The sequence below is a fragment of the Pipistrellus kuhlii genome, unplaced genomic scaffold (assembly GCF_014108245.1).
Source record: "Pipistrellus kuhlii isolate mPipKuh1 unplaced genomic scaffold, mPipKuh1.p scaffold_m20_p_23, whole genome shotgun sequence".
Taxonomy (NCBI): Eukaryota; Metazoa; Chordata; class Mammalia; order Chiroptera; family Vespertilionidae; genus Pipistrellus; species Pipistrellus kuhlii.
The window spans coordinates 7,647,737-7,659,987 of record NW_023425522.1 but is presented as its reverse complement, the minus strand read 5'-3'; the positions used below and the strand labels follow the sequence as shown (position 1 = coordinate 7,659,987).

Genomic DNA, 12,251 nt, shown 5'->3' with positions numbered 1-12,251 from the left:
AGGTCACATGTTAGGAGTCAAGGACTCAGGCAGAAATGAGAGACCCTCACTCCAGGGGAAGCAGGAGCCTGGAAGCCACCTTCAGCCCTCATCCCCAAGCTCTGCCCTACTCCTTCCCCCCCCCCCCGCCCCCCTCCCTCCACACACACACACAAACAGAGAAACCACACAAGCTTATTTGCCTAGATCAACAACAACAGCAAGAAGACTCCGGAGGACACGAAAATGAAAAGCACACCACTCCCTCCCGACCCCGCCCTCCTGCCCCCACACCATCCTGTCCAGGCAGCTCCCACTGTTCATGTGCATGGACCTCTTGCCTGTGAGACCCTCGAGGGTTCATGGTGACAGCTTCACAGCCACACTGAGCATCAGTGAGCAAGCCACCGAGCCACGGATCAGACCCTGTCGGACGGGGTGGTCCGTGTCCTGGTAGGAGGACACCATAGGCATGGCGAGGACAGCGGGAGTGGGTGCTCAGTGCTGTGGAGTGGGGAGGAGGTTGGGGAACACGCCAAAGATGATGTTTGGGCTGAGAATGCAAGGATGAACGCATGGTCCCCCGGGCAGGTAGAGGAAGTGAAGGGCAATGGGGGAGAAGGAACAGCACATGCAAAGGCGCGGAGGTTTGCCTGAGCTGCAGCGGGTGAAACCGGCTGGGTGGTGGAAGGCCTTCCTAGTCATGCTAGCGGGTATCGGTGGCAGCTCTGCAGGGTTTGCAGTTGAAAAGCAACTTGCTTTCATTTGTTGTCTTACATCACCATGGCAACAGGACAGGGGCGGAACTAGGAAGGCTCAATAGGAAGGCGGCGGGAGGCTGGAGGCAGGAGGCTCCAACTGAGTCCAAACTCTAAAGCCCAAAACCTAGTAGCCCATGGGTAATTCCCTAGGCTCAAGAAGGACCCAATGTCTGCTTTGTGTCACCCCTTTCTTCCTGTCCTCGCCCTCCTATTGGGTGCTCTTTGCTATAGCTACATCTCGTTTATCCAGAAGTCACTTAACTAGTAATCCCAATTATCCAGAACCTATCCTGCTAGCCTGGAAGCAGACAGAAAAGTCATGTGAACAGCCACAGCTATGCCCAAAAGTAATGCCCTAGAGAGCATGCACTTCACACTCAATAGGGGGTGGGGAAGCTGTCAGTTTCCCCATCTGCATGCAGGCTGCCACTCAAGCTTAATCATCTCTGCTCGAGAGTAGACACCAGTGTCTGGCTGGCTGTGGCTCAGTGGTTGAGTGTCAACTCAGGAACCAGAAGGTCACGGTTCGATTCCCAGTTAGGGCACACGCTCAGGTTGCAGCCAATTGATGATTCTATGTCTCGCTCCCTTCTATTCTCTCTTCAAAAAAAAAAAAAAAAAAAAATCAGTAGAAACATTTTTTTAAAAAGAGTAGACACCAGCCAGGAACAGCCCAGCTCTACCACTTTCTAGTCACATGGCCAGGTTCCTCATGCATAAAATGGGGGCAACAGTTGCGGCTACCTCAGAGCGTGGCTGTGAAGATTAAAGAACATGATATACTGGGGAAAGAGGGCAGAAAGAAAAAGGCAGAAAATGTATCCTGAGTGGATTCACCCAAGGTACAAAAGAGAATGGTGGGTAGAACCATGTGATATTTTCAAGATATTAAATCCGACACAATGTGCTACATTTATAAACGCAAGCAACACATTTTACAAAGATTCCTTTAAAACTAGACACATTGAAAAGTTTTTGGGTGTTTAGAAGGCAGAGTTACTGGAAAAATTAATGTATACAAATTTACTTATGGGAATGTCAATTCTGTGTGTACCTGTGTACGTCTGAAGCGTTCCTCACATTTTGGAAAACAGACATCGTGTTGAACAGAATCTAAGATGCACCATTGTATGTAAGGTGCACCATTATTTTGTGTGCTACTAAAAAAAGGAACACTGCTATCTATGCTAATGGTAAGATGCTAGAGATGGCAAGATGCATCTTGATTTCAGAGCTGATAACATGTGAAAGTATGCACTGTCTTCAAGTCAATGGAAATCTGAATATGCAACACGTTTGCTGCGAAAGTGTCTCTTCTCCTTGGGCAGAGAAGTAAGATCTATTCTTTCCTTCACTCGCCCATGGATGCCAGACTCAATGCCAAATATAACACCTCTCCTTGGACCTTGTGAATGATCACTCTATCTTGTCCTTCCAGATGCTTCCTTTTTCAAGAAGCTGATCCAGGCTTTCAGCCCACCCGTAGCTCAGACATTCACGTGTTCAGGTGTCCAGGGGTCCCACAGAGCCTCTGGCTCAGGGAGCACCTCTCTGAGCCAAGGCCTTGTGCACAGCCTGAGAGCTCCCTGAACCCAAGTTGGGGCCCCCAGCACCAGCTGCCCAGGCTGAGAAGCTGTGGCTCTCCTTCTCCCACGTCTCAGCCCTTAGGCCAGTGGCCAGGGGGTCACTCCAGAGCCAGCCTCCTCAGCCTTCACCGGGGAGCCCCCACATCACCACTGCGGAACTCCCCAACACACTGGAGCTCAATGCCACCGTTATTCTCGAAAGACACAAGAGAGGTGCATGGGGGAGAGGGGGCCCGAGGGGGCGGCTTACACCACAGCTTGTTGGGAGAAGACATAACCCACCCCCCACCCAAGCTAGAGATAAGGGGGAGGATTTCTTGAAACCATAATGAGGCTAGCACACAGACCCGCCCCCTCCTGCCCCATAGTCCTGGCCAGTTATGCTTTAAAAAAAAAAAAAAAAAAAAAAATCGAAGGAGGGTTTCCTGAGGCAGGAAGAGAGAGCTTGATCATCTTACCCCAGTGACCAGCGGAGGGAGAGGTGAGCCCTGGCCCCCACTCTTGCTCTGCAGATACCCAGGGAGGAGCTCCATGTGCAGCCCCTTTTATCACACTTTCCCCATCTCATATCCCCACAGCCCCGGAAGCCGCTATTGGAGCCCATTTTATGGACAGGGAGACTGGGAGAGGGGTGGCAAGATGCTCAAGGTCGCAGCCCGGGGCTTGGTTGGAACTCGGGTGTCCTTTCTACCCAACAGGGAGTCCCCAGGCAGTGGCTCCAGCGTCATCACCGAAGGTGTTTGTTCAGGTTGTAGAATCAGCCGGATTCCAAAGCCCACCCCTGAGAGCTGTGCTGTGGGGCCAGGCCTGGACCCTGTGGTCCAGGTGGCCCAGGGGGTCCAAGGCCAGGAGGAAGGAGCCCCGGATGGAAAGATGCTGGGCCCAGAGGGAGGGGCGGGGGAGGCGGGCCATCCTGAGGTGGGGCGGGCCTGGGAGGCAGCTCTGGCCTGCTCGGAGTCCTCATTTTGCCTAACACACCCCTCCTCTCTGCACTGAGGCTGGTGAACTCAGTAGATACCACATCCTGCTACTTTCATCTCATCTTCCTTTTCCCTCCGAACCATCTCCTTCCTCCTCCGGACTGAACTTCTTGCTTATTTACCCCAGGACTGGGACGGGCCAGCCCCGACGCGCACGCGCAAACACACACACACACACACACACACACACACACACACACACACACACGTCACGCAGGGTGTGTAAACACAAGTCCTCTGACAGTGCCAAGCGTGCAATTCTCCAGAAGAGAGAGCAGCCCCTGTCTGGGGCTCACGTTGGCTAGACAAGCTCTTCCACGACCCCCAGACCCGCAGGTCCTGAGGGCAAAGGACCCCCGAGGCCAGTGCCGGTCAGGAGAGCTCCCAGGCCAGGAGGTGCGGACGCCGTGACCCCAGGACACAAGCCCACGCGGCCAGAGTGGGTGGCAGGAAGCCTTGGCCGCACTAGGACCGCACGCACCCAGGCAGGCGGTCCGGCTAGCGGCCACCTAGACAACCATAGGTGATCCCGGAATGCCCCCCAGCCTCCGGGATCATTGGGACCGCGGATGTGTGCGGAGCCCGCACCCCGAACGTGGCTCCTGTCCCCAGAGTCCTAAGGGAGCGGGATCTGTCCAGCCACCGCCGCCGCGGCCGCCGCGGAGCCCACCGCTCGCTCCCCCGCGGTGCCCGCCCGCCCGCTCGGCGCCGCCCCGAGCCCCAAGCCGGCCCTCGACGGCCCCCGCCCCGGCCGCCCGGCCGCCCGGCCGCCCGGCCGCCCGGCCGCCCGGCCGCCCGGCCGCCCGGCCGCCCGGCCGCCCGGCCGCCCGGCCGCCCGGCCACGCACCTGCAGTCCCCGCCGGGCGCCACGCCCCTCTCCGGTGACAACGCCCTGCGGCCCGGGGTACGGATGGGACCCCGCACCTGGGCTGGAGCCGCGCGGCAGGTCCCAGCATCAGCCCAGGCTCCGCTCCTGGGACAGCTGCGGGCGGGGCCTCGCTGTGGGCGGGGCTTGATCGGGGGCGGCGCCTGGGCGGGGCCGGCCCCCCAGCGGGCCTGTCGCGCCACCTAGCGGCGGAGGCAGGGATTGCGAGGCGCTAGGCAGGTTCCCGAGTTCTCGGAGTCCCCGCTGCAGCCGCCGCTGCTCCGAGCCGCTCCGCCTTCGAAAGGAACCGGGCGGGCGGGAGCGGGGTGGGAGGTGGGAGGGACGCCAGCCCGGACCGCCAGCGCCCCCCGCAGGAGCCAGGCGCAGTCCCGCCCGCGGAGCGGAAGCGGTTTGGGACCCCGCAGGGGCAGTGGGCGGGGCGGGGAGAGACTGGGGTGGGGGCTTCGGGGAAGGAGGAGAAAGGGGAAGCTCCGGGGCGCTGCTTCCTTCTCTCGCGGAGACCCAGCGCCCCACTTCCTTTTACCACTTCTATTTTCTTTCGTGGCTCTTCGCATGTACCATGTGGGCTCCGCCTGCCTCCGTGCAGGAGGACGCCCGGACCCCCAGCCTCCCGCGGGGACCTGGGAGCACCGGCCGGCCCGGGTTCCCCGCCTCCGGGCGGCCTGTCCCCCTTCCTCCCCGGCGGCTGCCACTTCCCCGGCTTCTCGATCTCTCGTCCCCAAAGCGAGAGGGGCCGCCTCCAGAGTCCTGGCCCTTCTCTGGCCCCCCCTTCTCTCCCCGCGGACGACGGAGCAGATGGGGCTCTTCCAAGAGCTGGGTCACAGAGTCCTTCTTATCCCCGTGTTGTAAGTGAGGAAACCGTGCCTCGGTTTCCTCACTTACAACACGGGGATAAGAAGGTTTGCTGCCGAAACCGGTTTGGCCCAATGGGTAGAGCGTCGGTCTGCGGACTGAAAGGTCCCAGTTTCGATTCCGGTCAAGGGCATGTGCCTTGGTTGCGGGCACATCCCTGTTTGGGGGAGTGCAGGAGGCAGCTGGTCGATGATTCTCTCTCATCGATGTTTCTAACTCTCTATCCCTCTCCTTTCCTCTCTGTAAAAAAATCAATAAAACATATTTTTAAAAAAAGGTTTGCTGCAGGGCAGGCCGCCCCAGCAATGCCAGGCTGCCCTGTGTTCAGCGTCAACAGAGGGCAAGACTGGCGTTTTCACTTCCACCTCTGGACCCGGCCCTGTCACGGCATCTGTTGTCACGGCATCTGTCAGGAGCGCTCCGCGTGGGCCGCAGGGTAGTCCGTTATTGTGGGTCAGAAGCCACAGCCCTGCCTGAGGCCTGAGAGACGTGAGCACCAGCGGCTTGTCTCTCCCTGACTCCCTAAATAACAGAAAAAGCAACTTCCCCAAAAAGGCCTAGAAACAGAAAGTCCCTGGGTGAACACGGAGGACTGTTCCCGCCGACAGGAAGAGGTGGAAAGGGAGCTCAAAACCATCTGGCCCTTTTCCTCGTTCACCAGGAGGCCCCAGTCCCACCCCCACCCCAACACACACACACACACACACACCACCACCACCACCACCACCACCACGTTACAAATAAGGAACCAAAGCCATGACAGAGTGAGAGGCTATGCCTAAGGTCATGGGACTTGCTGGGGGTGGGTAAGGACTGTAGTCCCCCCAACGCCTGCTTTTCCATCAAGAAAGGCAGAGGGGGTGGGGAAAAGAGAGCCCAGAGATGGCAGGACTCAAAAGGGGAAGACCTGCCCTAGCATAAGGAACAGAGTAGCGAGAGTGACACGGTTGTGTACCAGAGTGGCATACTGCGTCATGAGATCGCTTTGAACGCTGAAGAAACCGCTAGAGGGGTGATGGCATCCTTGACTTCTGCCAGGTCCTTGGCGTTCCTAAAACTGCAGGTCCATCCAGGAAAGCAGAAGCAGAGTTGCCCCTCACAGGTCACCACCCCAGGAAGCTGAGCATCCTAGAAAGCCCACTCAGGCCCCGCCTGCCTCCCCTCACAGGTGGGCGTTTTCTTCTCCATGAGCTGGTTGAGTTTTCATGTTATCCCACCCCCTCCGCTAGCCCCACCTGTGTCTCCCTGTCCCCAGAGGGCAGGCCGCCCACCAGGAGAGCTGAGCAGCGCCTGACACCTACTGGCGGAAACTTAGAACTGCAGCTGCTGGGTCTCCCACCTCCCGAAGCAGCTGGTAAGACTCAAGGTGTCTGTCTGTCACTCATGTGGCACCTGATGTTGTACCTCTGTGGACAGCTCTGCTGTAGCTTCATTTAAAGAGATGTCTATTTTGGCCTCTCTCCTTCCTTTCACTCTGAGAGTCCCGTCGTCTCAACTTCCTCATCTTACGTTTGTGTTTTTCGATGCTCTGAAAACATCACCAAGGAAACGCCAACTGCCAAACCCAGTGCCCTCACTTCTTACCTCGCGGTGGCATTGGATGCTACCCCTCCTGGAGGGTTATCTCCCTTAACTTCTCCCCTTCTGCCTCCGACCAATATTCCTGTTTTCTTTTTCTGGCTTCATTTTATGGCAACCCTAGGCAACATTTTTGTGTGTGTGTGTGTGTGTGTGTGTGTGTGTGTGTGTGTGAAATAAGCCAGTCAATGAGAAACAAACAAACAAACACCACATGACTTCACTCATTTATGGATAATAGAAACATTATAAACTGATGAACAAAAGATAGATACAGAGGCCGTAAAACAACAGACTGTCAAATTACAGTGGGGAGGGTAGGAAGATATGGGGGAGATAAGAGATCAACCGAAAGACTTATATGCATGCATATAAGCATAACCAATGGTCGCAAAACTCTGGGGAGGGAGGGCATGCATGGGAGTGTGTGTGGGGGGGAAATTGGTAAGATATGTACACATATAATACCTTAATAAAAAAATGAAAGAAAAAATGTTTGTTTGTTTTTTTATTTCAGAGAGGAGGGGAGAGGAAGAAAGAGAAACATCAATGATGAGAGAGAATCACTGAGCAGCTGTCTCCTGCACGCCCCCTACTGGGGATCAAGCCTGAACCCAGGCACGTGCCCTTGACTGGAATCGAACCTGGGACCCTTCTTTTACAGACTGACACTATACGTTGAGCCAAACTGGCTAGGGCTGCAACATTTTTTTTATAACTCCAAAATCACTGCAAAATATGCATTTTAAAAAAGCAAACATTAAATGTTGCAACTCTTTCGAAGTGTTGAAGAACTTCCCATTTCATTTTCCTTGTTACTAAAACTCAAAAAAGAAAACTACAGACCGCTCTTTTCTACGATACAAATATAAACATCGGAAATAGCATAATCACAGCCTGGCCAGAGGGGCTCCGCTGGTTGGGCATCGTCCTGTCGACCAAAAGGCTGCCAGTTCCTTTCGTGACCGGGGCCCAGACCTGCGTCTGATCCCCAGTTGGGCACGTACAGAAAGCAACCGATCTCTCTCTCCCTCCCTCTGTCTAAGCAAGTCCTTTGGTGAGAATCAAAAATGAAAAAGTAAATACAAATTATAATCAGCCTTTAAAACACTGATATGCCGTGGTAAGGTAGTGTATTCAAGGAATGCCAGTGTTTGGAGGAGCCTAAAGCAGTTCAGGCCTATTCAGTGGCTCAGCTGGACGGGTTGCCCACCAGCAACAATGGTGCCACGTCAGGGGCCTGCCAGGAGGGGTTTATGGCGGGTCCTGGTTTGCAAGATGAAGTGTGGTCTCCAGTGAAAGCTCTAGACCTGTGGTCGGCAAACTGTGGCTCGTGAGCCACATGCAGCTCTTTGGCCCCTCGAGTGTGGCTCTTCCACAAAATAACACGGCCTGGGCGAGTCTATGTTGAAGAAGTGGCATTAGAAGAAGTTTAAGTTTTAAAAATCTGGTTCTCAAAAGAAATGTCAATTGTTGTACTGTTGATATTTGGCTCTGTTCACTAATGACTCTGCTGACCACTGCTCTAGACGGTCAACATAGGAGACTTGGGACTTGACGGATCAAGTGCCACTTTAAAGTTCAGAAAGGACACTATGGGCCGAACTGATGAAGGTGAGGGCCAACCTTCACCACCCCCCAGTCCCTCCCAAGCAAGTCCAGTGACGTTTTACCGGGAGGGGTGTGACCACTGTCCCAGGTCAGCCTCACGGATTGACATTTGATCCTCATGGAGGAAAGAGCTTCAGGTAACAGCAAAAGAGGCAGTTTCCATTAGGGCCCTGGAGAACAATGGGGGGGGGGTAGGTTTGGGGGAACAACAACGAAGGAAGCTGAGCAGGGGTCAGAAGCGCAAATTTCTCCAAGAGCCAAACGGGTCCGAGTCCTGCGCAGAACTGGTGAGATGGAGTTCTCTTACCCGTCTTGGGCCACTTCGTGGCGGCTTCCTGTCCCACGCTGTGCCTCCGGACACAAGCCCTGCTGAAATGCCAGTCCCTTCTTCCCCAGCTCCGTAAGGTTTCCTCTCCCCACACAGCTTTTCCACGTTCTCCTTAGGATTCCTTTTCTGGAGGCATTGTGCATTGCACTCTTTCAGCAGGCACACGTCATATATTATACATATTCTTCACTCCAGCAAGAAATATGCCTCTTGGCCTCTTTTATTTTTCCACATTTGCTAGACATGATTACAAGAAATATTTCACTCTTACCTAATTCCAATATAAAAAAAAAAAAAAAAATTGCATCCATACAAAAAAAACTGGCAGCTGACCCCTGACCTTGGTGCCAGGGAACAATGAGGTTTGGAGAGGATGCAAATGAGAAGCCCGCTGAAGGAGCCCCCTGGGAAAAGCCCCGCTGCAGCCCCATGGAAATGCAGAAGTGATATAGTCAGACTTTGTAATGTTTAAAGAAAACCAAAATCTGGAACGCTCAATCCGAAATGGCCTGGTTTTCAAAATGCTAGAAATTCAAAAGGAGCTATTTTAAAACTCCTCGCAGGTCAAACCAGACGCGGCCTGCTGGCTTCCGGTGTGTGACCTCGGGTCTGTATTGCTCAGGCGGGAGCTGCAGCGGTGAGCTCTGAGTTATTTCTGTTCGTGTGCGCTAATTGGTCCCCGCTGGCCTGGGAGACTGTTTATGCGAGGGAGGGTCAATGTTAAGAGTTTATTAATGTTGTTCATCATATGAATGGGGCACCGTAGGACAACTGCATAATTGTCCTAATAGGATGCACCCTGATGAAAACCCTGAGGGACTAGGAATAAAAAGACTTTGTCAAGATGACAAATGTTATCCCAAGCCAACAGACCATATGATGCCTGGTGATGACCGGGAATGGAGAGCAAACAGTTCTTCGGGACAAAGGCAATGCTACAAAACACAAGGAGCAGAACAAGGATGGCATCCTGTGAATAGTGTCAACAATATTCTGAAGTTTACGGGAAAAAAACAATAAGAAACATAAATTTGGCAAGGAAGAGTCAGGCTTATGGTTATTTGCAAAAGATATGATAGCCTACCTGAGAAATCCTTGCTAATGGATTAAGGGATGTTTAGAAAGAGTTGTGAAGTAGCTGTATATAGAAATATATGTAATTCAATAGTTTTCTATACACCAGCAATGACCAAACAAAAAATAAAGCTCATTCGCCCTAGCAACAAAATTCCAAGGATTAGGAAATTTAAGGAACCCAGAATAGGCAAAATAATTAGAGAAAGAAAAATTGGAGGACTCGAATGCTCTGATTTCAAAAACTTACCTCAAAACTACAGGTAGACATATAATCAGTGGAGTATAATTGAGAGTCCAGAAATAAACCCTCACACTTACAATCAAGTGATTTCTTTTTAGCAATGGTGCCAACACCATTCAAAGGCAGGAAAGTTGTTGCTTAGGTAGTTGGCTATTCATATGAAAAAGAGTGATATTGCATTCCTAATTCACACCACACATAGAAATCAATTCAAAATTGATCAAAGACCCAAATGTGAGAGTTAAAATTATAAAACTCCCAGAAGAAAACAATGGTTTTCTTGAATTAGACCATGTTTTGTTAGATAAAACCTCAAAATCACAAGCAACAAAAGAAAAAATAAATAAGATATGCTTTATCAAAATTTAAAACTTTTGTGCTTCAAGGACACCATCAAGAAACAACAGACACCCCACAGAATGGGAGAAAAATTGCAGGTCATTCATATGATTGGAGATTTCAATCTAGAGTATGTAAGTATCTTTTGCCGAAACCGGTTTGGCTCAGTGGTAGAGCGTCAGTCTGCGGACTGAAAGGACCCAGGTTCGATTCTGGTCAAGGGCATGTACCTTGGTTGTGGGCACATCCCCGGTAGGGGGTGTGCAAGAGGCAGCTGGTCGATGTTTCTCTCTCATCGACGTTTCTAGCTCTCTATCTCTCTTCCTTCCTCTCTGTAAAAAATCAAAAAAAAAAAAAGAATATATAAGTATCTTCTATGCCTCAATAATAAAAAGACATAAATACATTCCAAAATGAACAAATGACATGAACAGAAATTTTTCCAAGGAAGATATACAAATGGTCAACAAGCATTTGAAAAAATGCCCAATGTCATTAGCCATCAGGGAGATGCAAATCAAAATGAAAAATACTACTTCACATCCCCTATAATAAAAAAGTCAGATAATAAGAAATGTTGACAGGAAAGTAGAGAATTTGGAACCCTAATATATACATTGCTGATGGGAATGTAAATGGTGCAGCTGCTTTGGAAAACAGCCTGTCAGTTCCTCTAAAGGTTAAACAAGAAAACCATATTACCTAGCAATTCCACTCCTGGGTATATACCCCCCCCAAAAAAAAAAAACTGAAAACATATGTGCACCCAAAAACACATACACAAATATCCATAGCAGTATTATTGACAACTAGAGGCCTGGTGCATGGATTCCTGCACTAGTGGGGTCACTTGGCCTAGCCTGCACCCTCCTGCAATCCAGGACTCCTTGAGGGATATTGGACTGCTGGTTTCGGCCCAATCCCACAGACCAGGCTGAGGGACCCCACTAGTGCACAAATCCATGCACTGGGCCTCTAGTATGCATATAGATCTTTGCTTAATCTCTTCCCACCCTCCCACCTCTCCCCATCCTTCTGAGATTCATCAGTCTGTTCCATGTTTCTATGCCTGTGCTTGAGTATCTGCCCCCTGGCAGTCAGTGTGCATCATAGCTACCAATCGAATGGTCAAACTGCTGCTTAGGCTTTTATATATATAGATAAGCCACAAATGCCCATCAACTAATGAATGGATAGATAAAATGTGGTATATTTATACAATGGAATATTATTTGGCCATAAAGAGAAATGAGGTACCAATACATGCTACAATATAGACGAACCTTGAAAACATGGTAACGGAAAGAATCCAGTTACAAAGGACCACGTACTGTATGATTCCATTTATATAAAATGTTCAGAATAGACAACTACCTAGAGACAAAAAGCAAATTGGTGGTTGCCTAGGGCTGGGATGGTTGGAGAAAAGCAGGGAGTGAATGCTAGTGAGTATGGGATTGTGTGTGTGGGGGGAGAGGGGGTTGTGGAAATGTTCAAAAACTGACAGTGAGGATAATTGCACAACTCTGAACATACTAAAAACCAATTTATTATATTTTCTAAATGGGTGAATTGTATGGTGTGTGAATTATAACTGCATAAAGCTGTTATTTAAAAACTATAAGCTTTATTATGGGAAAGAAAAGATCCCTGCATAAATGTAAGACACTAATGTTCTTGGATTGTAAAATTGTATTATAAAAGAGACCCATTCTTCTCCAGTTGTGTATATAAATGCAAAATAGTTACAATCAATAGCCAAATAAGCTTTTTTTTGGGGGGGGGGGGGCTGGGAGAAGAATATTGACAAAATGGTTTTACATTTCATCATGAAAAAGAATTGTGTGAGATTAATCAAACCACAGAGTTAAAACACGATAGTACTGATGTAAAAAGTGTAACAGCTCAATGAAGCAACTTGATCTGTCAGAAACAAACACAGTATCTGAATAGGCTTAATATATGATAAAGGAGATAGGATTGGCTGTCCAATAAATGGGCTACGACAATTAAATAACCATTAGGAGAAAAAC

At 50.7% G+C, this 12,251-nt stretch overlaps 1 protein-coding gene across 2 annotated transcripts in view; it reads right to left on the bottom strand.

Annotated features, from left to right (window-relative positions):
- PIK3R5 (phosphoinositide-3-kinase regulatory subunit 5) overlaps positions 1–4,303 on the bottom strand; it is a 71,629-nt gene extending 67,326 nt beyond the window's left edge. For both annotated transcript variants that reach the window (XM_036452195.2, XM_036452196.2), the window contains exon 1: positions 4,154–4,303. The gene's annotated coding sequence lies outside the window, so the exon portion shown is untranslated. The remainder of the gene's footprint in view (positions 1–4,153) is intronic.
- Positions 4,304–12,251: the final 7,948 nt, after the last annotated feature.